General features: G+C 42.8%; 1 protein-coding gene and 1 long non-coding RNA gene across 4 annotated transcripts in view; one reads left to right on the forward strand and one right to left on the reverse strand.

Annotated features, from left to right (window-relative positions):
• Window positions 1–25,783, forward strand: part of LOC138363485 (peritrophin-48-like) — a 121,584-nt gene that overhangs the window by 20,234 nt on the left and 75,567 nt on the right. The window contains exon 2 of one of the 2 annotated variants that reach the window (XR_011228095.1): window positions 878–963. The exons of the other annotated variant lie outside the window; for it this stretch is intronic. The gene's annotated coding sequence lies outside the window, so the exon portion shown is untranslated. Of the gene's footprint in view, window positions 1–877; window positions 964–25,783 lie in introns of those variants that run through there. 2 annotated transcript variants of the gene reach the window in all.
• Window positions 8,385–18,964, reverse strand: LOC138363487 (uncharacterized). Of its 2 annotated transcripts, none has more exons than XR_011228099.1 (3): window positions 18,950–18,964; window positions 14,627–15,204; window positions 8,385–10,423 (listed from the first exon to the last, which is right to left on the reverse strand). It is a non-coding gene; the product is annotated as an uncharacterized lncRNA (long non-coding RNA). The 2 variants fall into 2 exon arrangements; XR_011228098.1 differs by lacking the exon at window positions 18,950–18,964 and adding an exon at window positions 18,916–18,930.

Raw genomic sequence — 25,783 nt, forward strand, 5'->3', positions numbered from 1 at the left:
TCTCTCTCTCTCTCTCTCTCTCTCTCGCTCTCTCTTTCTCTCTCTCCGCTCTCTCTTTCTCTCTCTCTCTCTCTCTCTCTCTCTCTCTCTCCCTCTCTCTCTCCTCTCTCTCTCTACTCCTCTCTCTCTCTCTCTCTCTCTTCGTCTCTCTCTCTCTCTTCTCTCTCTTTTCTCTCTTCGCTCTCTCTCTCGCTCTCTCTCTCATTTCTCTCTCTCTCTCCCTCTCTCTCTCTCTCTCTCTCTCTCTATCTCTCTATCTTCTCTCTCTCTCATCTCCTCTCTTTTCTCCTCTCTTCTCTTAGGAGCAATTATAAAATTTGTTCTTGATAATTGAGTATGATTTGTGGTATATGTCATGCCAAGGAGAACTATAGCGTACAATTTGACTGTCCAGCACCATGGATGATCTAGGGTCAAGGGAGTGACCTGCTTTCGTTACCTGTGGTAGATCGTTACCGTTACTTGTGGCAGGTGGCTTCCGTTACCTGTCACAGGTGGCTACCGTTACCTATGGCAGTTGACTACCGTTACCTGTGGCAGGGCGCTACCGTCACAGGTGGCTACTACTACCACAGGTGTTTTATTTAGTATCACGCAACTAGCTCATAACCTGCTATATAATCCTTCACGTAGTATAGGTTAGTTGCACAGACGTGGATGAGGCAGCTGCAGAAGTGTGCAGAGATAACGTGTTTTTCCCGCACCGTAAACAACGTCAGGCGTTGACGTTGTCTGTCGACGCAATAGTTGTTGTCTGTGTTCCTCTTACACCTCAGCCCAGTTTTTGGTTGTGTCAGCCCTGGGTAATGTATGTCTACCCTTGAGGAAGTGAATAATATAACTTTTACGACATATAATAGTTCCTCTCCTCACTCAGGTCGTGGCCACCGCCTGGATGGTCCAGAATGACGCCTGTTTACCGGACTGTAATGGCAAAAATCCTGGAGATAAAGTCTCTGACCCATGAACTGCACCAACTATTACATATGCTTGGGGGACGGTATAGCCTCAGACCACTCTGTGCCCTGCCTGAGCGGTAATTATTTTCCCTGGTGGTTCAGAGTGTATCGCCGATGATGGTACTTGTGAAGCCACCTGTCAGCCGCAGACTGTCACATCACCTGCAACGGCTCCTTCAGCTTGATCAGTGATCCATTCGACTGTGGTACATACTATATTTGTATTGCTGGTCAACCAACACAGACACTTCACTGTGACCCAGACACCTACTTCAACGGTGTAAACTGTGTCGATGACAAGGAAGTTTGTTGCACAGTCTCGTGTGTTCCCTACTGTCAGCCAGGGATCGTGCAGGCCCCCGACCCCACAGGCTGCACCAAGTACTACATGTGCGTTGAAGAGGGAGCTGTGGACCCAAACTTACACTTTTCTTGTGATAGCGGTGATCACTTTGACTACCAATCTGGTCGATGTGTCTCAAGTACTTCCTGTACCAACTTGTGCTCTGAAGGATCGTTAACAACAACAACAGGAGTAACAACCACAACAACCACAAGCACCGACTGCGTAGACTCGCTTACCTGTGAGGCTCAAGGCAACTTCCCAAAGTGCAGCTCTTGTCAGCAAGAATATTTCCAGTGCTCGGGTGCTGGAGCTCAAGGTGTTCCTAACACGTGCTCAGGAAACTTAGTGTTCAACACAGTACCTGACTACCCTTACTGCATCCTTCCCAGCAACTGTCCTTATCACCCATCCTTGTGAGTTGTCCCTTGCCTCTCTTCTGGCCTGCTCCCAGTAACTGCGTCCTTGTGGCCTGCTCCCAGTAACTGCGTCCTTGTGGCCTGCTCCAGTAACTGTGTCCTTATGACTGCTCCCAGTAACTGCGTCCTTATGGCCTGCTCCCAGTAACTGCGTCCTTATGGCCTGCTCCCAGTAACTGCGTCCTTATGGCCTGCTCCCAGTAACTGCGTCCTTATGGCCTGCTCCCAGTAACTGCATCCTTATGGCCTGCTCCCAGTAACTGCGTCCTTATGGCCTGCTCCCAGTAACTGTGTCCTTATGGCCTGCTCCCAGTAACTGCGTCCTTATGGCTTGTTCCCAGTAACTGCGTCCTTATGGCCTGCTCCCAGTAACTGCGTCCTTGTGGTCTGCTCCCAGTAACTGCGTCCTTATGGCCTGCTCCCAGTAACTGTGTCCTTATGGCCTGCTCCCAGTAACTGCGTCCTTATGACCTGCTCCCAGTAACTGCGTCCTTATCGCCTGCTCCCAGTAATTGCGTCCTTGTGGCCTGCTCCCAGTAACTGCGTCCTTATGGCCTGCTCCCAGTAACTGCGTCCTTGTGGCCTGCTCCCAGTAACTGCGTCCTTGTGGCCTGCTCCCAGTATCTGCGTCCTTGTGGCCTGCTCCCAGTAACTGCGTCCTTGTGGCCTGCTCCCAGTAACTGCGTCCTTGTGGCTTGCTCCCAGTAACTGCGTCCTTGTGGCCTGCTCCCAGTAACTGCGTCCTGACACTACAACTTGCACCATCCTGAACTGCTCCCAACACATTCACCCCTCTGGCCTTCTCCACTAACTTCGCGAGTTTGGCCTGCTTCCAATCATTTCTGCACCCAGGAGCAGGGTACCATCGGCAGGATATGGGACACCTATGTTAGACCAATACTGAAATATGCAGCAATGATCGGGAATTCGTACCTTGTGAAGCATAAACCAAAATTGTAAAAATACGAACGTTTGGAACAATATTAAATGGTTAAGGGTATGGGAAATAAATCTCATGGCCCTGGAGATGACAAGGAACAGAGGAGATATAATCACTGCATACAAAATTCTGAGGGGAGTAGACAAGATGAACAAGAACAGCCTCTACAAATATCAAGGAATTCCGAAGCCTGAGAAGAAGAGACTGAAAGCCAAAGAAATACAATTTGGAAAGTTTTATGATTAAAAGTGAACTTTAATTTATAATTTAAGTATGTGTATTTATTAAGTAATTGATTTTATTTAAGAATGAAGTTGATAGATTAGGTAAAGTGTGTATCTTTTAAGATGGAAGTAAGTGATTTCATTCAAAAATGAAGTTCTTAGAAAACTTTGTGTGTTTTCTAAGATTGAAGTAACTGATTTCATTGAAGAAAGATGTTCTTAGAAAAACATAAAGTGTGCATTTTCTAAGAATGTCTTGAAGATGGTTTAGAAAGACAAATTATTATGATCACAATTAATTATAATAAACAACTCAGAGTTTGTACTAAATTTTGTAGATTTTTTAGTGAAGTTAATTTTAAATTGTGATTTATGAGACACAAAATATTTGTTCTACATATTTCTGATCAACTCATATCGTATATATATATATATATATATATATATATATATATATATATATATATAATATATATTATATATATATAATATATATATATATATATATATATATATATATTATATATATATATATATATATATATTTATATATATATATATATAGTATATATAAAAGTTTGTGAAGGTACCACCTCTGGTGCCAATGTGGGGACCCATAGCCTCGGAGAAGAAAATAAAAAGTATTCAGAGGAGACCTTGTGGTTTCTCACTGAACACTAATATTATCTTCTCCTACCACACCCATTCTTTTGTATGTACACATATATATTTACTTTATTTGAACTTTGTTACAAAAAAGGAGTTACATATGGGTTATAAAGATGGTTATCATAGGTTGTCGAGTTCCTCCAGCTCCTCAGATATATATATATATATATATATATATATATATATATATATATATATATATATATATTATATATATAATATATATATATATATTTATATATATATTAAAAATGACGACGTTTCGGTCACATAAGGAACCTAAAGTGATTTACTAGGAATTTACTTGTCTGTTAACGAAATCTGTACATCTTTCCTCAATCATGCAGCTAAATTTGAATTTAAGAAAAGATTATAGGTTGCGAAGCACTACGAGGTTGTTTATAACAACAACAACCCAACAACTAGTTGGGTTGTGAAGTTTCCAAGCTCGTACACTGTTTGTTATATGTAAACAAAACCGCCATGTTTGAGGAAAGATGTAGAGGTTTCGTCAGTGGACACGTAAATGCTTGGTGCATCCTGGTCCTGGGCCCTAAGCAAGTCCTGACGAACCGAAACGTTGTTATTTCTACTTCGTATGTGTGTTGCGTTCCACCTGGCCTGCCGCCACGCCACCCACGCCCCAACACCTGCACCTGCTTACTTCTGTTGCAAGACATCGTCGACGTCACACTCTCTGCCCTGCTGTCACGACTCCTGCTATGTAGCTGCTGTCACTCATCATCGACCGTCAGCTTGAAGCAACTGGAGGTGAGATGTGCCTCCATACATCTCTCCTAACACCGTTCACTTGTGACCGGCCAAGTCCCCGGCCGCTGTCACTTGCCGCTGCTCTTCACACCACCACCTTCGAGCAGTTTGATAGCTTGACGAGGAGTCTGTTACCAGTAGACTCGCTCTGTCACCAGACGTACCCCCAGAGCTGTTACAAGAAGATCTCAGGGTATATGCAGGCATCATCGACGGGCAGACGCTGGATCAACATCAGGTCTTCTACATCAGGTCTCCAACATCGCCACCAACATCACGTCTCCAACATCGGGTCTCCAACATCGCCACCAACATCACGTCACCAACATCAGGTCACCAACATCAGGTCTCCAACATTGTCACCAACATCGGGTCTCCAACATCAGGCCACCTCGCGAGAGTATAACGGATGCACGATAGAAAACGCGTATATAAACACGAACATTAATGTGTCAAGATTTACGAATGATGGTTCAGAGAAATGATATTATTAACGGTGTCAAATAGTTTTGTCTAATTGGGTTAAAAGTGTAACATTTATGGGGATGTAAAGTAACTAGGCCTAGAAAAAGTGGTCCTAGACAGTGTTCTTAGCTAGATGACTTCGGTCTCTAGCACAAACTTTTTCTTGAAATTTCTTACTATTTTATTTCATGTATGTATCTATGAGATAAGTCTGTCCTGGTGATGAGTGTCCAGGTTCCCTATTTGTTACCAGTGTATGGGTACATAATTTTTTTTATATTTGCATGTCTTTTTATTTCATTAAAATGTTGTAATGTTAAGTAATGTTTCTGTTGTGGTGAGAGGTAGTCTTACTATCAGTGTGTGCAGGGTGCATAGAGATTGACCCTGGCACTATTGTCTTGTGCGGTATATGGATTGGCCCACAAGTGTTCTGTTAACGTACGGTTCTATTGATGAGTCTTCATGTCAGTTGTTGTTGTATTTTTACCATGTTTTATAACTTGTATAACTCATACGGTTGGCTGTGGGTCATGAGGTACCCAGCAGATGTTTGGGGTACGCCCATTTAGGTATAATGTTTCCTGTTATTTTTAATTACTTAGATTTAAATGTTAGAGTAGGAATATGACATATATTTTTTTTTTCATGTTGCTGTTCATTTTTTTGTATGTTTTGTTCTTTAGACCTTCTGAGGAAGGCTTGCTAGCCTGCCTAGTGTGCAGGCAGGATATGTCATTGTTTCATAGTATTCCTTATTGCCATGTATTGTCACTCAGGGTTGTATTATGTAGCCTTGTGTTATTCCTTGTATTTTGACATTATATTATCTTTAGTTACTTGTAATTTTCCTGTTCCATTAGGAATTTTTTTTTTTTTTTTTTTTTTTTATGTCATGCTAGTCTTAAGGCGATTTTTTTGTTTTGGTCTTCCAGCCTTCTGAGGGAGCCTTGCTGGACTGCCCGGGTGCAGTCGGGATTTGCATTTTTTTTTTTCATTGACATACCTTATTGTCATATTAGGATATCAGCATGGTATCATGTGTGACGGTATCATTGCTTGTACTTTTGCCAAGGTATTTTTTTTGTACTTTTGTTTCTTTCATTATACATTTATGTTTTGTTCTCTCTGTTGTGTACTGTATAATGTACTTTGCATCATGTTAATTTAGTTAGCTTACTTTTATCATTATGTCACTGGCAATTTTTTTTTCTTTTAGGGTTAGTTGTGGTATTTTGGATGAGTTAGGATAAGACAAAATTGGGCTTAATTATCATACACCCGATTTTGTCTTAACTCCGGGGAAAGGGAGCTGTAACACCCTGGACCTCCCCCCCCTTAGAGTTCACACCCAGGGAAGCCTTCTCCAAGAGTTCAGCCCAGATGACCTCCGGTTTATCTTGTATATTGATTAAAAATTCCTGGGTTAGTCTTAGTCAGCATAGTTTCAAGTATGTAATATTTCATGCAAGGAAATTAAACTCCAGATTCTTATGTGTAAACATCCCTGGATCTCCCCCTTTTGGCCAGGTCAGAGGTCAGTCACACACGTAATTAATAACTCCTCTCTTGAAGAGTGTATGGTGAATGTCAAACAAGCTTATTGAAATATTTCTTGAGTGTTTGTACACTCTTGGTGGGTAGCAACAGCAGATCTCCCCCTCCCCCCTGTGGGGGTTGTATATAGAGGGCCTGTAGGAACATAGGAAAGGCAGAGGGCGGTACACCGGGATCGAGAGCGGGGCTGTGAAGAACATCTCAGCCAGGGAGAGACAGATAGCTTAAGGTAATGTGTGTGATCTCTGAGTTTTTGTTCCATGTCCAAATTTCTTAACTTTTTGCCAGTGTTAGGATAGGATTTATAATTGGTGATTGACATAATTTTGGTCTCAATAAACTTACGTGAAATTTCCCGTCTGTGTCAATTGTTGAATCCTCTTAGCCTTTTGGATATCGTGGCTGACAACCGTTTTCATAATTAATGACAGTCATAGAAAGTACTCTCCAAGTCAAGCAATGTTTCTTGCCTCGTTGCTTGATATAGTTTCAATGGTCAAGGGCAGATGGTGGCAGCGTATTTCATCCTGTGTTAGCATCTCCTTGTTGGCAGTGTACTTTGTAGTCCCGGTGTAACCATCATATGTCAGCCCATAACAGTGTTACCAAGTGCAACCGATGAGGAAGTTACTCAGGATAGTTAGTGTTCCATTATAGTGGTGTTCCATTATAGTGGTACATTTTAGGGTGGTGTTACAATAGAGTGGTGTTACAACGTATTCTCTGCACATCTCTGATTGTTCAATAACAATAAACGTATATAAACGTATTTTGTGTTTATATTAATCTGAAACACACCTGACAATGTGGCCACCTGTGAAACACACCTGATAATGTGGCCACCTCTGAAACACATCTGATAATGTGGCCACCTCTGAAACACACCTGACAATGTGGCCACCTCTGCAACACACCTGTCAATGTGGCCACTTCTAACAAAACAAGTGCAGTATAGGTGAGAGTGTGGATATCTAACTAGTGTACTACATGGGTTTTAGGAGCTAGTAAATTAAGATAGTATTGAAAGATGAGATAATTATCTGAAGAGAGCGCTAAGCCAACATGACTATATAGAACATGGAAGGGATACAAGGGAGAATAGGAGCTGGGATATGAGGATAGGATAGGAGCTGGGATTGGGGGGACGAAATGAAGGAATAGTACCCAACCACTTGGACCTTCAAGGATCGAACACCGACCCTGAAAGAAGCGAGGTCGTTGCTGTACAAATATCCCTCTGAGTGATTACTTAACAAACACAATGTAGTATATAAGATAAATTACAAACAATAATCAAAATTTATTCACATTTGAATATTAGTAATGGATTGAACATTCTTGATTCAAATTTAATATAAACAAAATATCTCACTAAAAGGATTATTGCACAACTGTTTCTGGAGAGGTATATCATCTTCCATCCATCCAGAAGAGGTATTTCATTCAGAAGAGGTATACCATCCACAAGAGGTATACCATCCACAAGAGGTATACCATCCACAAGAGGTATACCATCCACAAGAAGTGACATACTCTGCTGTACAACTTACATAGACTCAGTGCCCCTTTACAAAGAATACTCCAACAGTTTTGTGTGAACAAAGCCCTGAACACCAGAGATTAAAATCTGACTTAAACACTTTAATAAATTAATTAAGCAATTGACAGACCAATTTGAATGCTCAGAAAAATAAACTAATTCACACTGGAACAAATGAAGGTAAAGAAATGGATGAAATACGGAGTTAATGAGAATATGTGAACAAAATAGACCTTTAAGTGATATGATCTGAAGCCTAGTAAGCAGTACACTGACGCTGTAAATGATGCCAATATAATATTGGCTTTTCATGGGAGAGATTTAGACTTACGATCTGAGAAAGTAATCTCCACTCATCGCTTCACTATCAGGTCTTATACAGGTATCTTATGTTCTGTTCTGGTCACCGTTCTTGACAAAGGTTATAGCCAAATTAAGTGTTCAATATCGAGCAGCAAAAATGATGCCAAGACTTAGAAATATAGAAATATATCATATGAAGCAGTTTAAAAGATCTAATTTTATTTGCAAAATAAAATATAAGAATGAGAAGCAATAATGCAAGTTTATAAATAATTAAAATATATGACAATCCTGATACAGAATAATACTTAAATTTTGCATTGCCTAACATCACTCTAAACAAAGACAAACTTTTCAGTCAAAGCAAAATATACATTTTTGTAATCGAAGCGTCAGCATATGGAACAACATATCAAATTATATATTTCATTATGATAACGTGAATTTATTTAAGACTAGAATTGACAAGTACTTCTCGTATAAATACCTTACATGATTTGTTTCACCATAAGCTTCCCATAAACAGCCTTGTTTGGATCTAATAGTACGTTGTTTTTATAATAATATTGTATATGTAATGATGTTGCGTGTACTCACCTAGTGTGTTTGCGGGGGTTGAGCTCTGGCTCTTTGGTCCCGCCTCTCAACCGTCAATCAACAGGTGTACGGATTCCTGAGCCTATTGGGCTCTATCATATCTACACTTGAAACTATGTATGGAGTCAGACTCCACCACATCACTTCCTAACCTTCCTGTGTGTGTGTGTGTGTGTGTGTGTGTGTGTGTGTGTGTGTGTGTGTGTGTGTGTGTGGTTTGTGTGTGTGTTTTGGTTCAGTTGTGCACATCATTGGTAACAACTGTATTAAATTCAGTTACTGGTGGTGGTGCAGGTGTAGATGGTGGGTATAGGTGGTAGTGCAGGTGTAGATGGTGGGTATAGTTGGTGGTGCAAGTGTAGATAGTGGGTATAGGTGGTGGTGCAAGTGTAGATAGTAGGTATAGGTGGTGGTGCAAGTGTAGATAGTAGGTATAGGTGGTGGTGCAAGTGTAGATAGTGGGTATAGGTGGTGGTGCAAGTGTAGATAGTGGGTATAGGTGGTGGTGCAAGTGTAGATAGTAGGTATAGGTGGTGGTGCAAGTGTAGATAGTAGGTATAGGTGGTGGTGCAAGTGTAGATAGTGGGTATAGGTGGTGGTGCAAGTGGCGTACTCAGGTGGGTTGGACTGTGGAAAAATAGATTTGGTCAAGTGCACTTGGGTGTTGACGACATCACGTTAGTCCAGTGGGTGGTGGAGTGAGTCCAGTGGGTGGTGGAATGAGTCCAGTGGGCGGTGAGCTTAAAGCAGTGTCCAGTGAATTTTGAACAGTGAGTGGTGGAGTTGAGGCCAGTGCAAGGTGGGCTCAGATCGTTGATTAGAGGCAGTCTTCGGGCCTCATACAGTAAGGTGAAGAAGGGTTGTGCTGAAGAGCAAGGATCCTGTGCAGGTCTCAACGGTGGCTGGCTGGCCGAGGTGTGTGACAGTTGAAGTACTGCTGGTAACACGTCGTGCACATGGGGAAGAGTCCCACAGCCGTGCACGTCATGGACTCCTGGCAGTCTGGAGAAGGTGGGTCCATACCTCCCCCGCTACACAGTATATTACAAGGGGCGCCGACCACACACTGACCCACGGCTACATCAAAAGTGCCCCCTGAGGGACAAGAGAAGTGATATTTTTCTTCAGCCGGTCCCGCCTCAGGGCACATATAGAACTTGTGGCAGTCGTAGGGGTCAGCAATCTCCGCTATGCCACCCTGGCAGTACGCATAACACAGGTCGCCGCAACACACAGTTTCGTCCTTAACGCAAGTCTCGCCGCTAAAATAAGGTCTGTCAGCGGGACAATCATAGGGTCCAGTAATGTTGCCAGCTGAGCAAATGTAATAGATGCTGCAGTCTTTTGGGTCAGAGATCTTGTCCAGGCTCCCGTTACATGTTAAATGGCAAGGTAATGGCATGCAGGCAGAGTAACAAGAGTCGCCAGTAACACAATCAAATACTGTTGGGTCGAAATAATTACCACTGTCACACGGTATAGAAACATCTGAGGGAATACCGTCCCCCAAACAAATGTAATAATTATTGCAGTTCAAAGGATCCTCAACCAAATCCATCGGTTTCTTGCCGCTGCAATCCGGTTCACAAGCAGAGGGGACCTCAGCGACGCAGAGCAGCGCCGCCACCCACGCCACCTGCAGCAGACACCCGCAATGTTAAAAAAAAAAACGGAAACTCAGCATATTCTTTTTTGGTGTCCAGAAATAAATACTCATTAGCATTGTTTGAGTTAGCAACACACACACAACACACTCCAAAATAAATGATAAACATACATATGGAGCAGAATACCACAAACTGTTTCAGAGACCCATCACAGACATAAAAACTATCATAATATATATGTGTGTGTCCTCTCCTTCTACTGTTTCTATCTGTTAATTTTTTTCTTATGTCTATTGCCCCATACGAGGCAGCTCCTTTTTAGCTGTGCAACTGTACTTGCACGGTACTCAAGGCAAGAACAAACAGACAAAAAGATAAACAAGAATAAATTTAGTTTAAAAAGGAATAAACGTGGAGAAAGTTATTTGCATAAACAGATCTAACCAGACATACATAATTCGAGATACAATCAAAGACAAGGACATAGAGACATACAGAAATTGAAATAAGTTTATTGAGGTAAAATACACACAAAGGGATGAGGTAGCTCAAGCTATTCTCACCCCGTAAGACATACAGAGACATGGCAAGACATACGGAGACTCGGAAAGGCATACACAGGCATACAGAGACACAGAAATGCATACATACAGAGACACAGAAAAGCATACATAGACATACAGAAACTCAGAAAGGCATACAAGGGCATACAGAGACACAGAAAGGCATACAAGGGTATACACTGACTCAGAAAGGCATACACACACACATAGAGACTCAGAAAAGAATACACATACATACAAAGACTCAGAAAGGCATAAACAGACATACAGAGACTCGGAAAGGCATACACAGACATACAAAGACTTAAAAAGGCATACACAGGCATACAGACACAGAAAGGCATACACAGACATACGGATACAGAGAAAGGCATACACAGACATACGGATACAGAGAAAGGCATACACAGACATGCAGAGACACAGAAAGGCATACACAGACATACAGAGACACAGAAAGGCATACACAGACATACAGAGACACAGAAAGGCATACACAGACATACAGAGACACAGAAAGGCACACACAGACATACAGAGACACAGAAAGGCATACACAGACATACAGAGACACAGAAAGGCATACACAGACATACAGAGACACAGAAAGGCATACACAGACATACAGAGACACAGAAAGGCATACACAGACATACAGAGACACAGAAAGGCATACACAGATGGAGATGGTGATGGAAAAGATTGTGAGAAAAAACCTAGTAACACATCTGGAGAGAAGAGACTTCGTGACAACCCATCAACATGGGTTCAGGGAGGGTAAATCTTGCCTTACAGGCTTGATAGAATTCTACGATCAGGTGACAAAGATTAAACAAGAAAGAGAAGGATGGGCGGACTGCATTTTTCTGGACTGTCAGAAAGCCTTTGACACAGTACCCCATAAAAGGTTGATGCATAAGCTGGAGAAACAGGCAGGAGTAACTGGTAGGGCGCTCCAGTGGATAAGGGAGTACCTAAGCAATAGAAAGCAGAGAGTTACAGTGAGGGGTGAGACCTCAGATTGGCGTGAAGTCACCAGTGGAGTCCCACAGAGCTCTGTACTTGGACCTATCCTGTTTCTGATATACGTAAATGATCTCCCAGAGGGTATAGACTCATTCCTCTCAATGTTTGCAGACGACACCAAAATTATGAGAAGGATTAAGACAGAGGAGGACAGCTTGAGGCTTCAAGAAGACCTGGACAAGCTGCAGGAACGGTCGAACAAATGGCTGTTAGAGTTTAACCCAAGCAAATGTAATGTAATGAAGATAGTGGTAGGAAGCAGGAGACCAGATACAAGGTATCATTTGGGAGATGAAATACTTCAAGAGTCAGAGAGAGAGAAAGACCTGGGGGTTGATATCACGCCAGACCTGTCCCCTGAAGCTCATATCAAGAAGATAACATCAGCAGCATATGCCAGGTTGGCTAACATAAGAACGGCCTTTAGAAACTTGTGTAAGGAATCTTTCAGAACATTATATACCACATATGTCAGACCAATCCTGGAGTATGCAGCTCCAGCATGGAGTCCATATCTAGTCAAGCATAAGACTAAACTGGAAAAGGTTCAAAGGTTTGCCACCAGACTAGTACCCGAGTTGAGAGGTATGAGCTACGAGGAGAGACTACGGGAATTAAACCTCACTTCGCTGGAAGACAGAAGAGTTAGGGGGGACATGATCACCACATTCAAGAGTCTCAAGGAAATCGACAGGGTTGATAAAGACAGGCAATTTAACACACGGGGCACACGCACTAGGGGACACAGGTGGAAATTGAGTGCCCAAATGAGCCACAGAGATATTAGAAGAAAGAACTTTTTTAGTGTCAGAGTGGTTGACAAATGGAATGCATTAGGAAGTGATGTGGTGGAGGCTGACTCCATACACAGTTTCAAGTGTAGATATGATAGAGCCCAATAGGCTCAGGAACCTGTACACCTGTTGACTGACGGTTGAGAGGCGGGACCAAAGAGCCAGAGCTCAACCCCCGCAAGCACAACTAGGTGAGTACAGACATGCGGATACAAAGAAAGGCATACACAGACATACAGAGACACAGAAAGACATAAACAGACATACGGATATAGAGAAAGGCATACACAGACATACAGAGACACAGAAAGGCATACACACGCATACAGGGGCATAGATAGATAGACACGGACATAGACAGAAAGATAGAAACAATCATAGACAGAATGGCAAATACGGACAGGAAGGCAGACACAGATATACAGAAACAGGAAGGCAGACAGACGTACAGAGACAGAATGGCAGACACACAGAGAAAGAAAGGAAGACAAAGAGATATGGAGAGGCAGACAAACACAGACATACAGACATAGAGAGAGGCTAAGAGACATACAGACATAGAAAGACAAACACAGATATACAGACATAGACAGACAAACACAGAGACAGGACATCTAGACAGCAACAGACAGGACAGAACAACCAGAGACAGGACAGGATTAAGACAGAGGAGGACAGCTTGAGACTTCAAGAAGACCTGGACAAGCTGCAGGAATGGTCGAACAAATGGTTGTTAGAGTTTAACCCAAGCAAATGTAATGTAATGAAGATAGGTGAAGGGAGCAGGAGGCCAGATACAAGATATCATTTGGGAGATGACATACTTCAAGAGTCAGAGAGAGAGAAAGACCTGAGGTTTAATATCACACCAGACCTGTCCCCTGAAGCTCACATCAAGAGGATAACATCAGCGGCATATGCCAGGTGGCTAACATAAGAACGGCATCTAGAAACTTCTGTAAGGAATCTTTCAGAACTTTGTATACCACATATGTCAGACCAATCCTGGAGTATGCAACCTCCAGTATGGAGTCCATATCTAGTCAAGCATAAGTTTTTCCTGCCCGAAACGCTTTGCGTAATAGTGGCTTTAGACATTTTATGTACTAGCTCTATCTATAAATCCATCAATGTTGTATCACACCTTGTATGTATGTACTTTACCTGCATAAACATTTGAATTTTGATTTTTTTTAAGACTAAACTGGAAAAGGTTCAAAGGTTTGCCACCAGACTAGTACCCAAACTGAGGGTTATGAGCTCCGAGGAGAGACTGCGGGAATTAAACCTCATGTCACTGTGAGACAGAAAGAGCTAGAGGGAACATGATCACCACATACAAGATTCTCAGAGGAACTGATAGGGTAGATAAAGACAGACTATTTACCACAAGGGGCACACGTACTAGGGGACACAGGTGGAAATTGGGTACCCAAATGAGCCACAGAGACGCTAGAAAGAATTTTTTCAGCGTCAGAGTGGTTGACAAATGGAATGCATTAGGAAGTGATGTGGTGGAAGCTGACTCCATACACAGCTTTAAGTGTAGATATGATTGAGCCCAATAGGCTCAGGAACCTGTGCCTGAGGTACCTGAACCAGTTGATTGACAGTTGACAGGCGGGACCAAAGAGCCAGAGCTCAACCCCCGCAAGCACAACTAGGTAAGTACAACTAGGTAACTAGATAAGTACAGACATACATACATAGAAAGATGAACACAGGCATATAAAGACAAACACAGACATATAGACATGGAAAGACAAACACAGACATATAGCCATAAAAAGACAAACACACATACAGAGATATAGAAAGGCAAAGTGAGTAGTGAGTAGAAGCATCTCACCAACAAGGCACATATGAGCGGCGTTCTCTTCATGCTGAAAACTTTGGCGTGCTGTTGCAAGGTGAAAAGCAATGCTGTGGCAGAAGTAAACAGCAATGCTGTTGTAACACAGCTCTACTGTGGTCGCAGGACTCTACTGCGGGAAGTGTCTTGGAACCACCACTTATACTGCTGCACTTATCACCGCGTGGGAGCCGCTGTGGGAGGCAAAGCAACAAAAATAGTTAACACCAGGGGTTGGTAACCAATGCATGTTTACTATATTCATGATGCTCGTCCCTCGGAGTCGAAGATAACCATGACTTCAATATATCAGGTCGAAGGTTTACAATATTCACATTTTGTGTATTACATACACTTTGTGTATAGATACACTTAGTCATACACTTTGTGTATGTCATACACTGCACGAGGCAACCAATTTTCATGAATATAAAGTATATTCATTGCCTGCAAATTTATGCATATGTGCATTTTTCTATAGAGGGGTCCATAGCTTTTATTAGATTTTCAAAGGGTCTCGAACCATTGGTCTAGAGGATCCATCGCAACTGCATCTCCCTCTCAGAGAGGGGAACCTGTCGGAGAGGTCACAGTAATTATCTCAATGACAGGTACAAGGCTTATCAATTACATGCAAGTATTAAACATTTATATATACAACAAAAGTCCTTTTCAGTTTGGAAATTCTTAGACTTGCATACACCGTCGCATATACAGAGAGAGAAAGCACATACGCACTCATACAAGCTCGTTATGTATGTTCAGTCATACTAATAACTTCCTTGACTGTCTCAACACTTTCATTCTAACATCGTGTTCAACATCATAATGATATCTCAGTAATGTGATAAATCAATGAATAAATATTAAGGTATTACAATGGATTCGAACTTGCGTCCCTAAACTCCACAGGCGCGGTCACAACCGACTGAACCTTAATGGGCTCTAAAGGAACCTCAACCAGAAGATCTACCAGACTTGGAGCTTGGGCGGCACCAGCTGGTATCACACTCCAAGTTCTACCAGATATCCGCCCACACTCAGGTACCCGCCCACACTCAGGTACCCGCACAAACTCAGGAACCCGCTCACACTCAGGCACCCGCCCACAATCAGGGACCCGCCCACTCATGTGTCAGTAGTAACGTTGGGCGTCTCTCATCACTGTTATGCACAATGAAATAATAACAACGCCGGGAATCTATTAATCATATGTAGTTACATGGCTTTTGAAGTAGGTTTAAATTAGAAACCATTGCAACACAGTTGGGAAAGGTTTTGTATGCTTAAATTACCATTTCTACTGATGGTGATCCGGCAATGTGATGAAAAATTGTTGTATTACACCACTGAATAATATATCTTATGGTTCAGAATAGCAAAATTTTAAAGTCTGATTGGGTAACGTCAGTGAGAGTTCCTATTGTTGTACTTCTTCCGTTTTAAGGGAGTGAAACATATGATATACGGAGCTTTTCTTAATAAGATAGACGTCAAGTACAGCGACCTGCTTAACCGTTCTGAAAGAAAGTTTTTTTTATTTATTTATAAAAGAAAGTCACAGTACAAACAGAAAACCATACACAAAAAACATGAGTACATACAAAATACACAGAATACAGTAATACATCAGTCAAAGAACCCAAAGAAAAAAACAATCAAAAGGGAAATACACGAATAATCAATCGAGAGACACACATGATACAAGCGTATAACAAACTCCAACACGGGCACATAAGACAAACTAAAAGCAGTACAGGACACAAGGCATTAATAACAAAAAACAGAACCACACAGGGAACCGTAAGTACAAAAAACAAATAAAAGCATTTTTTTTAATATAAAAAAGGCAGAATACAAAGCACAAAAGGATAGAACAGAAAAATAATACATAATCAGCACAAGTCAAATGAAAGAGAAATAACAGTAAGCAAAGGCAAAAAGGCAAAAAGAATATCCATAAAACAGGAACATGAATACAAATACCCCGACAAGTGAAAGGGGCGGATAAAGTATAAACTTGGGCACTCCAACTCCACACAGAGAAGTGCAAAATACACAAAGGCACGCTCCAGAGACATAGGAGTTAAAAGCACACATACCACATATAACATAAAAAGGCACAAAGAATACAACCCTTACAGGGCAAACAAAAAAAGCCCACGCAGGAGCCAGGAAAAAACACACCCTATGTAGCTCTTGTAATAGCACTTTCTCTGTAACTAGCTGACATTGTATCTATAAGGTGTGAAGGATTGAAGAAATTGTTTATGTAATAATCTAAGATGAGGTCTGATAAAGACCTTTTGTGCCCTCTGTAATGCTTTTGCGCTACCGCTCACAGGATGAGTATGGGGTGCACAATAAACTAGCCGCCTTCGGCGGCAACAAAATCACCCACAAACGCACCAAACCTAACACACAAGCAGCCGCAACAGAAACAAGACATCCACACACGTGATGCACGCAGGCACCGGGGAAACAACACGCACAACACAGACAGAAACCAAGCACACCAATCACGCATACTTCTCCGGGTACTCCCGAGCTGGAAAACGTAAGCAATAAGCTTCCCAAACAAGTTGGTCACATTCAGAAAGCGAACGGCCAGGAGTCGCTAGAGGCCGAGGCATCGAATCTGGCACGCCGAAGATAAAACACTGCACCCGCGGAACCCAGATGGTAGATGGACACCAGTGAACAGGATGCACCAGATCATCACACTCAAAAGCAGAGGCGTCGTAGAATCGTCGATCACCTAGCCGAACGGGAAAACGAAAGGGATGGGTTTCCCCCTAGGACGCTGGTCACAGGGCTGCACATCAGGAATCACACCGGACTGCATGGCAGGCCGCACACTGGCCCGCCCACTAGGGCGTGCACTCCATTCGACGTCAGGCACCACACAGAGTCCCGTGGAGGGAGGCTCCGCATGGGCCCCAGCACCCCCACCAGCGATCACCAGGGGCAACCGCCCACTGAGGGAAGCCACCAGCAGGAGGCACAGCGTCCAACACAGCACAAGGCAACACAGCGTCGGCCACAGCATCATCATCCATCGCATCATGCTCATCTGCCCACGACCGGCGAGGTGACACACCCCGAGTCGAGCGACGGCGCTTAAAAAGAGGCCGCTGATCGTTGGAGCTGTCACCCCCAGCAGGCGGTGCCCCAGAAAAACCATAAGCAGGCGGCCCCAAAGCCGGGGCAGCACGATCACGCAAAACAGCATCCTCGATAACGCGGGGTAAAAGGCCACCACCAGGCACAGAGACTGGAATCGGAGAGGGAAGAGACAGAGCAGGCGGAAGAGTAGACTCCTGCACACGTGAGTATTCAGGGAGGGTGACGGAACCGGCAGAGGAGAAGAGGTACTTGACAACGAAGAAACCGCCAGAGGCGACGAGGCAGAAGGAGTGGGTGGAGACACACAAACCACCGCCCCGCCAGCCCCGGGAAGCACACGTCCTTCAGCAGGAGAAGTAGGTGCCACCCCTAAAGCATCCCTCAAGGCCACCGGATGCGGATGCACCTACGTAGTTATCAAGCGACGAAGGTCCGAAACAGGCGCCCCCAAGTCCCCCGAGCTCAACGGCAGGGCAGACATATCAGGTCCAGCCATAGCGACATCTGGAACCGCAGCGGGAACCATACCAGGCTCCTGCACAGAGCGAGGATCCGCCGGGGAATCCACACGCACAGGTAAGCGAGGAAAGTCATCCTCCAGGAAAACTGAAGGGGCCTCAGCACGAGGAGCGTTGCAACCAGCCGCTACGTGGCCCTCAGCACCACACCGGAAACACGTGCGGGTTTGACCCTGATAGAAGGTCCTCAGAGAGAGCCCACGAAACGAGACCCTGGACGGTATAGGGCTCATGAGCCGCATGACAAGCGTGCGTGAACCCAGCCGGACCCCCTTCAGCCGGCCTGCACTCAAAACATTGAACCGGTGCTTCACCACCATCCCAAACCACATAAACAAGGACATGAGGGCCGCTTCGGGGAAGGTCACCGGCACGCCGTGAACACTCACAAACGACAAGGGCCCCCAGGGATCCAAGATCTCCACAGACACAGCCGAAGCCGGAAGAAGCGTGCGGCCATCCTAGCAAGCCACAAACTCCTGGTAAACATGTGACGTGGCGAACGACACCGCAACATGGGTGGGCGATAACTTCTCGAGGCCCAGGAGCGCGGGGACGTCAACACGGAGGACGTCCAGGAGAGCAACCTCTACAACGGACCAGTCCACAGCAGCAGAAAAGTCCAGCCGCACTGTGTCGAACCTCCGAATGCGGCTGGTACAAGCCGCGTCCATACCGGCAAGCGGGGCCCCGACCAGCGGGCGCTCCACACCCCGCACAGCAAACCACCACTCAGCAACGGCAGACGACTACTGACAGCCGGAGCCCGACGTCTGCACCCTCTGGTGGCGCAGTCAGGAATCAAACCTGATGGTGATCCGGCAAAGTGCTGAAAAATTGTTGTATTACACCACTGAGTAATATATCTTATGGTTCAGAATAGCAAAATTTTGAAGTCTGATTGGGTAACGTCAGTGGGAGTTCCTATTGTTAACTTCTTCCGTTTTAAGGGAGTGAAACATAGGATATTCGGACCTTTCTTAAAAAGATAGACGTCAAGTACAACGACCTGCTTAACCGTTCTGAAAGAAAGTGGTTGAGTCGAGGACGAGTGTTCTAGTGTTTCATTGCTTTAAAAAGAGGAAGTTCTCAAATTCTTATAAGAGGAACTAAAACAATTCCCTGAGCTTGAAGATGAGTCTTTTAATAATGATCTTCAATGGCGTTAAACATATCTAAATAACCACATTACTCATGTTCAGGGATTTTTTTTTATTTCAGCTTTTCGCAGCAGTGAAAACTCTCAAAATGAAACTAAAGCTTTTCATAAGTCAGCTGCTGAAAGGTGATATGTGTCACTTTCCCACTTGAGCTCAGCACGCCCCCCAGCACAACACAGCGACCTAGGAGACATATATGCTCTGAAAAACATGATTCAATTGAAAAAAATGAGTAAGCTCACTTTGTGTACGGAAAAAAAGACACTCAACCAAAGTTATTGAAGATCCCTTTTGTTATGGATCCAACAGACTTGCCATTCCAATTACAGTTGAACGTTACTGATCATCAGTGTTCGCCAGATTACAGAAATAAGTGGCGAGAAAGCAGTCTTCAGGAATTCCATAGATGTCTGGACAGTGAAAAATATTAAGATTTAATTAAAGCTATACTTGAAACGCTCAACATTTTCAGCAGAACCTACATTTGTGAGAACGGCCAGTTCTCCTGTTTAAATAGTCGTTTTGTAACTATCTGCAGCATAGTACAAAGATTGCCGTTCTAAGCAATTAAATAGTAGAACTTTGTACTATTCATTTTATAGAATCGAAAAAAATTAAGCTAAAAAACAAACTTAAATACTCCTACTCTTAGTATAGCACATGTGTGTACTAAATTAAGCCTCAGAAATCGTGTATTAGACCTAGGAAGGTTAGGTTAGTTTAGATTGTCTTTACAACATAAGTAGACACTTTGCAACATAAATAGGCATTATCCGGTTTGTTCAATTCATTAGTGCCGATTTCTACTTCCTAATTTCGTTGTACGTCGATATATATATACTGTGGTCCTCATCGTTACTATAAGTACTACCAAAACAGGAGGATGGGCTGGAATATTCTCTATCATGAATATGAAAAATACAAATAACGTTCTTCTCCGACTAATGATCATTAAGACGTCTACTACAAATATGAGCCAAGAACCCAAAAAGCTTGTTGCTGTGAAAGGCGTTATTCCTCTCATTGGGTTCATAAGATGATTTTGAAATAAAATATTTTGGATTAAGTATTTTATAAAAGCAATTTTGTTTCAAATGTGTAATTTTCAACATAATTATGTTTTAAATTGTAATATTATATGAAAATCTAAATTATTATTATTATTATTATCATTATTATTATTTATTATTATTATTATTATTATTATTATATATAATAATAATAATAATAATAATAATAATAATATTGATTACATTGTCTGATACCAATAATATTGAATCAATATTAATGTTATTGGATAAATGGTGTTTATCAATCGCTTCCCAAATCTGGTTTCCTTCGAGCAATTTTGGCCCCGTCTTATTTTACAAGTTGTGCAGGCCTGGTCTAGACGGTAGTGCGCGTGCCTGGGTTCGGATACGTATATTCGAATCCATCGTTCAGCCTCAGTATTTGTTCATATGTCTATACGGTTCTGTACTACACAACGCGTCCACGTACAAAACGACACTGAGCTGCAAGAGGCAGTGCTTAGTGGCGTAACAAAATACAACACGACATTAGGCGACAAAACTCAATGTCACGTGACATGATGGTACCAAAAACACACTACGCGAAAAGATCTATGTAACACTACACAAGGCACAATATGCACTCCACAATAAAAAGTTTGGTGCTACACCACAAGACTCAATTTGAGACAACATAACATGGTACTGTGTAGTTCTGCCCAACAACACAGGTAGTAGTAGGCATCCTACAGTCTCGGGAGACTATGGAGTTGCGCTCTGGTTGTCAGTCCTGTGCAGCGTCTGGTGTGAGTGTTGAGGCCAATCCGAGAGTGGCAGTCCATCCCACACTGAGCACAATCAAAGTCTGATTATGGTCTGTCTTCATGGCTACCGGCTTTCCTTCTCTGTTTCTTTGCCTCTGATTTCTTGGCAAGTGACTCTTCGAACTTGGAGAGACCTCTGTGAACAGACTGCCACCAGGCTGAACGGTCTGCGGCCAGTGTTTCCCCCGTAACAAGGTCGAGGTCCATGGCTTTCAGGTCCCTCTTGCTTACATCTTTGTACAGTAGCTGCGGTTTGCCTGTTGGATGCTTTCCCTGCGTCAGCTCTCCATACAGGAGATCCTAGGAGGATCCTGTTGTCGCCCATTCCCTCCACGTGCCCGAGCCAGCGCATTCATCTCTGCTTCAGCATTGTGTACATGCTGGTGATTCTAGCTCTCCTTACGACGCTGTTGTTTGTCACCTTGTCCTGCCAGGTGATGTCCAAGATGTGTCGAAGGCAGCGCATGTGGTAGGCATTCAGCTGATACATCAAAAACCGCCAATCATAGAGTAGAAGACTTAAAACCGGTAGACTGTCGCTTCCCGTGTTGGTTCGAAGCTGTGAGGCGAGGCTGATGTGTCCTCTCCAGGGCGCAAAGCCTGGGTAGGTAGATATGGAGGAACTGTTACCCATGCAGCACCCCCCCCCTTTCCACGTTGCTGAAATTATCCAATGGAAAGGTAAATGCCAATACACATGGTACGTATGCTATTAAGCCTAAAGTTTAGCATCTAGATCTTTTCTTTTCTATTTTCTCCTATAATCGGAAAATGTATTTTCTGTAACTTGATATGAATTTTAAACATTCTTAAAGACGAGTTTTTTATAAGGAGGAGATGAGGCGTTATTCTAGAAACAAAGTTTGGCAAACTGCCGCTTGCCAAGTTGGATCATAGGGTGAGAGGGTTCTTCACATTTGCTTAAAAACACATTGGATAAATTTTGATTCAGAAAAGGCCTGGGGTAAATACTGGCTTGGGAATAATGTCGACAAAAATATATGAAATAAATTGTGGAATCACTGGAATGTTTCAAGCTCAGGTTAGACATACATATTTAAATGAATTTTTGAGGATATAAATAGCAGCTGCCTCGTATGTGGAAGTGATGCATAGCAACATGTTCACCCTCAATCTATCGTCGTCGCCCCTAAATCAACACAACAACAACAACACTCTCAATCTGTTATAACTTACCAAAGGCGTCTCAATCATTTTCTGAGTGACAGGTGCAGAATTTCCGAGTTATATGTAAATATTACATATTACAGAATATGTAAAATAAATATATATATATTCATATTGGAGTTTTTCAAATCACAATTGCATGGAAAAAGTTATATGTACAAGCTGAAAATAAGTTTGCAAGCACATGAAGCAACATGATAACAAAAACTGCAAAGCCTTTTTTCCAATTCGAGCATAAGAACATAAGAATTGCAGAACCTGCAGAAGGCCCTTTGACCCCTCCAAGACAGCTCATATATATAGCCACAAACTCATTCATATATATGTCTAACCTTTGCTTTAAATAATCCAGCTACCCTGCGTCTATTATGTTACCCAGTAATCTGTTCCGGAAATCAACAACTCTGTTTCCAAACCACTGTTTACCCTAATTTAAACGTATCCAGTTTGTATGGATTATTTCGTGTTAATATTCCTGACATATTCAGGGATATTAATGATATATCCCCGTTAATATCCTAACTGTTACACCTTCCTCTCCCTCCCCCTTCCCACCCCCATTTGTACACTTCAGTCATGTCACTGTTTATTCTTCGGGTTCCTAAACAATGTAAATAACGCTTGCATTATATCTCTACATAAGGACGTTTTCTAATTCTTGGGATTAATTTATTATTATTATCTTGGGATTATAAGTCTTGGGATTATCCTTTTCTGTACACGATCAAGAGACCGTTTAAAGGTTGCATTGTTGTTTGACCATGTTGTGGTGTAGTGGTATAGGGTGCTGGCTTTGGAGTACCAAGTGTGCAGGTTCGAATCCTCCTCATTGCTCCTACTAATTTGCTCAGAGAGTAATGTCCAGTCAGTATTGTGGTATCTAAAACTGAACTAAAAATCTAACTGAAACCTAACAAGGGCAAGGAAAAGTTTATCAATAAAATTAGATGTTTTATTACTAATGCTTCAAAGACAGTCCCGAGATGCGAGTTTGCCGCATTTCAAACATTTTACATTTATTTCTTATATAGCCCAGCCAGGGCGGCATTATCCGGTGCATCGGAAAAACAAATGCAACAAATTCTATTACCGATAGTATGATTGTTATAGGTTATGAAAATGGCATTTACCCTCAGAATATCCCGGAAGAAAAAAAAAAATATTGAATACACCAAAACAAAATTATGACAAAATAATATTTTGCTGTTCGTGCCTCCTCGTCGTGAACGCATCCATGTTGCCGCCATCTGACAGGACCCAAGCAACGTTTCACTCCACCCTGGAGCCTTATGGCAATGCATTACTTCCGTCGTTGTTAGCATACTTGTCTGGAGGATGTCAAACTGAGCGCCATATTGGGGTCTACAACGGCTTGGCGGGCAGATGAGTCCTGGGGAAACACCCAGCTCTTACTTTTCCCAGGTTGATAGTGAAGTCCTTCCGATGACTGTGCCTGTCTATTGCAGACCGCGTTGTGCCTTTTTTAGGATGGTGACCTCTCCATTTAAGGTCACTACACTTGATAGATCCGAAAGAATATTAAATAATAATGGACTGAGGATCACACCCTGTAGGATCCCACGAGTGATTTGGGGGCCCAGGTAAGGGTCACACTTCCATGAAGAAACAGTGCCCATCGAGGTAGTTCTTGGAGAACCGCTGAATAGAATTTCATTTCAAGAGTCAAGAGTTAAACTTTCATGTCCATAAATGCCACTAAGTGAACACTGGTCATTAAAGACAAAGTCATAATACGATGTTCTACAATGAAGAGACAGTTCGCCGTGTTCCTCTTCTGGTGTAATCCACAGAAGCTCTTTGACAGGAGGCCGGAGTATTCCAGCAAACATTGTTGGGCAAATTGCTTTACTGGTTTTCCAAAGCCAGACAGCTGAAGAGACGGTAAGAGAGTTTTATAAGGCCAGAAGAAGGGTTCGTATAGGCATCGGTGTTCGAAGAAGGAATTTGTTCGGTAGGCCGTCCATGCCGGATGCCGTGCCAGTCCAGATGAGCGTCAGTGTCTCCTCCAATTCTCTGATCATAAATGGCAGTCGAGCCCCCCGGTAATGCAGGACCCTCCTAGCAACAATCCCAGTGCCAAGGGTCGATGGACAATCCAGATGATAAGTTTAAAGTTTTGTAATCATCTAAAAAAATGCAGCTTTTTCCTCCCAAGGTGATTTTCCCGCAAGCATATCATGAAGGAATGAAGGCCATGATAAGAGTTTGTCATCTTGTGTAAACAAGCACCGCGACTATGCCTAACGTTTTGCTTATAGGCTGACCTGGTTACTTCTGGAATTCGGTCTGCTGAACCTGTTTCATTGCTTATACCGCTTGCCGGCATTCGGGGGTCCACCAGGACTTGTTTTAAGGGAGTACATTAGTGCCTTAGACCTGACAAGCCAGAAGGTGGAAATGCTGAGAACCTTTTCTCCTAGCTTCGTTACCCATATTCCAAGATAATTCACCTCAGTCTGTTCGTGGCCCGGGCGTGACGCAGGACGCCTTCCGATAACAGGCCCACAGATCGTGGACCTGTTTTAATCTTCAAATTCATTTGCGTAACAATGTGAGGTCTGGGAAGTCGTGGAGGAAGCGGACGAGGGTGTGGTCAGAAGAGTGATGAACGTGAGTCGGATGTCCCGGCCACCAATACGAATGTCAGACATTAAAATCTCCCATAACAAGACAGGGCTCCGAGATTTTGATGATATAATGGGCAACTCCTGATGTTACTGCCTTAATAGGGGATGTACGTGACACTGAGTGTTCCCACAACACTCACACTGCCATGAATGTTGTGTTGATTTAGGGGCGACGACGATCGTGGGATCATATGCCATGAATGTCAAGGGTCTTTCGGGCTGTAAGCCAACGGTATCAGTCTATGAAGAAAATACGTTTTCTTTAATCAAGTGGTAAACACAAAGAACTCCTTATCAGAAGATGTATTCTGAGGGTAACACTGCCTTTACGCTAACGGACTACAAAATAACTTTTCTTCAAATTTTCATCAAGCGTTATTACCTCGACCATAGTCTTTCAATATACTAATAATTTCAATTGGCTTCAATGCTGCTGATTTACGTATTTTATATTACCAAAAAATACAGTTACATAAGATTACACGATAATAACATATTTTTTACGACATTAATCAACCCATCACGACCTTATCTGCATTTCATAACACGATGAACAATACTCCAAGGAGCTCTAGAGAAGATAATATCTAAATACTTGAATGCATAATACCTTAATTAATACTCTTAGCCATGCACTAATCTAAACCGGGAGTATCCAAGAGAGTTCTGTACTCCGTCTC

The sequence above is a fragment of the Procambarus clarkii genome, chromosome 11, assembly GCF_040958095.1.
Source record: "Procambarus clarkii isolate CNS0578487 chromosome 11, FALCON_Pclarkii_2.0, whole genome shotgun sequence".
Classification (NCBI taxonomy): domain Eukaryota; kingdom Metazoa; phylum Arthropoda; class Malacostraca; order Decapoda; family Cambaridae; genus Procambarus; species Procambarus clarkii.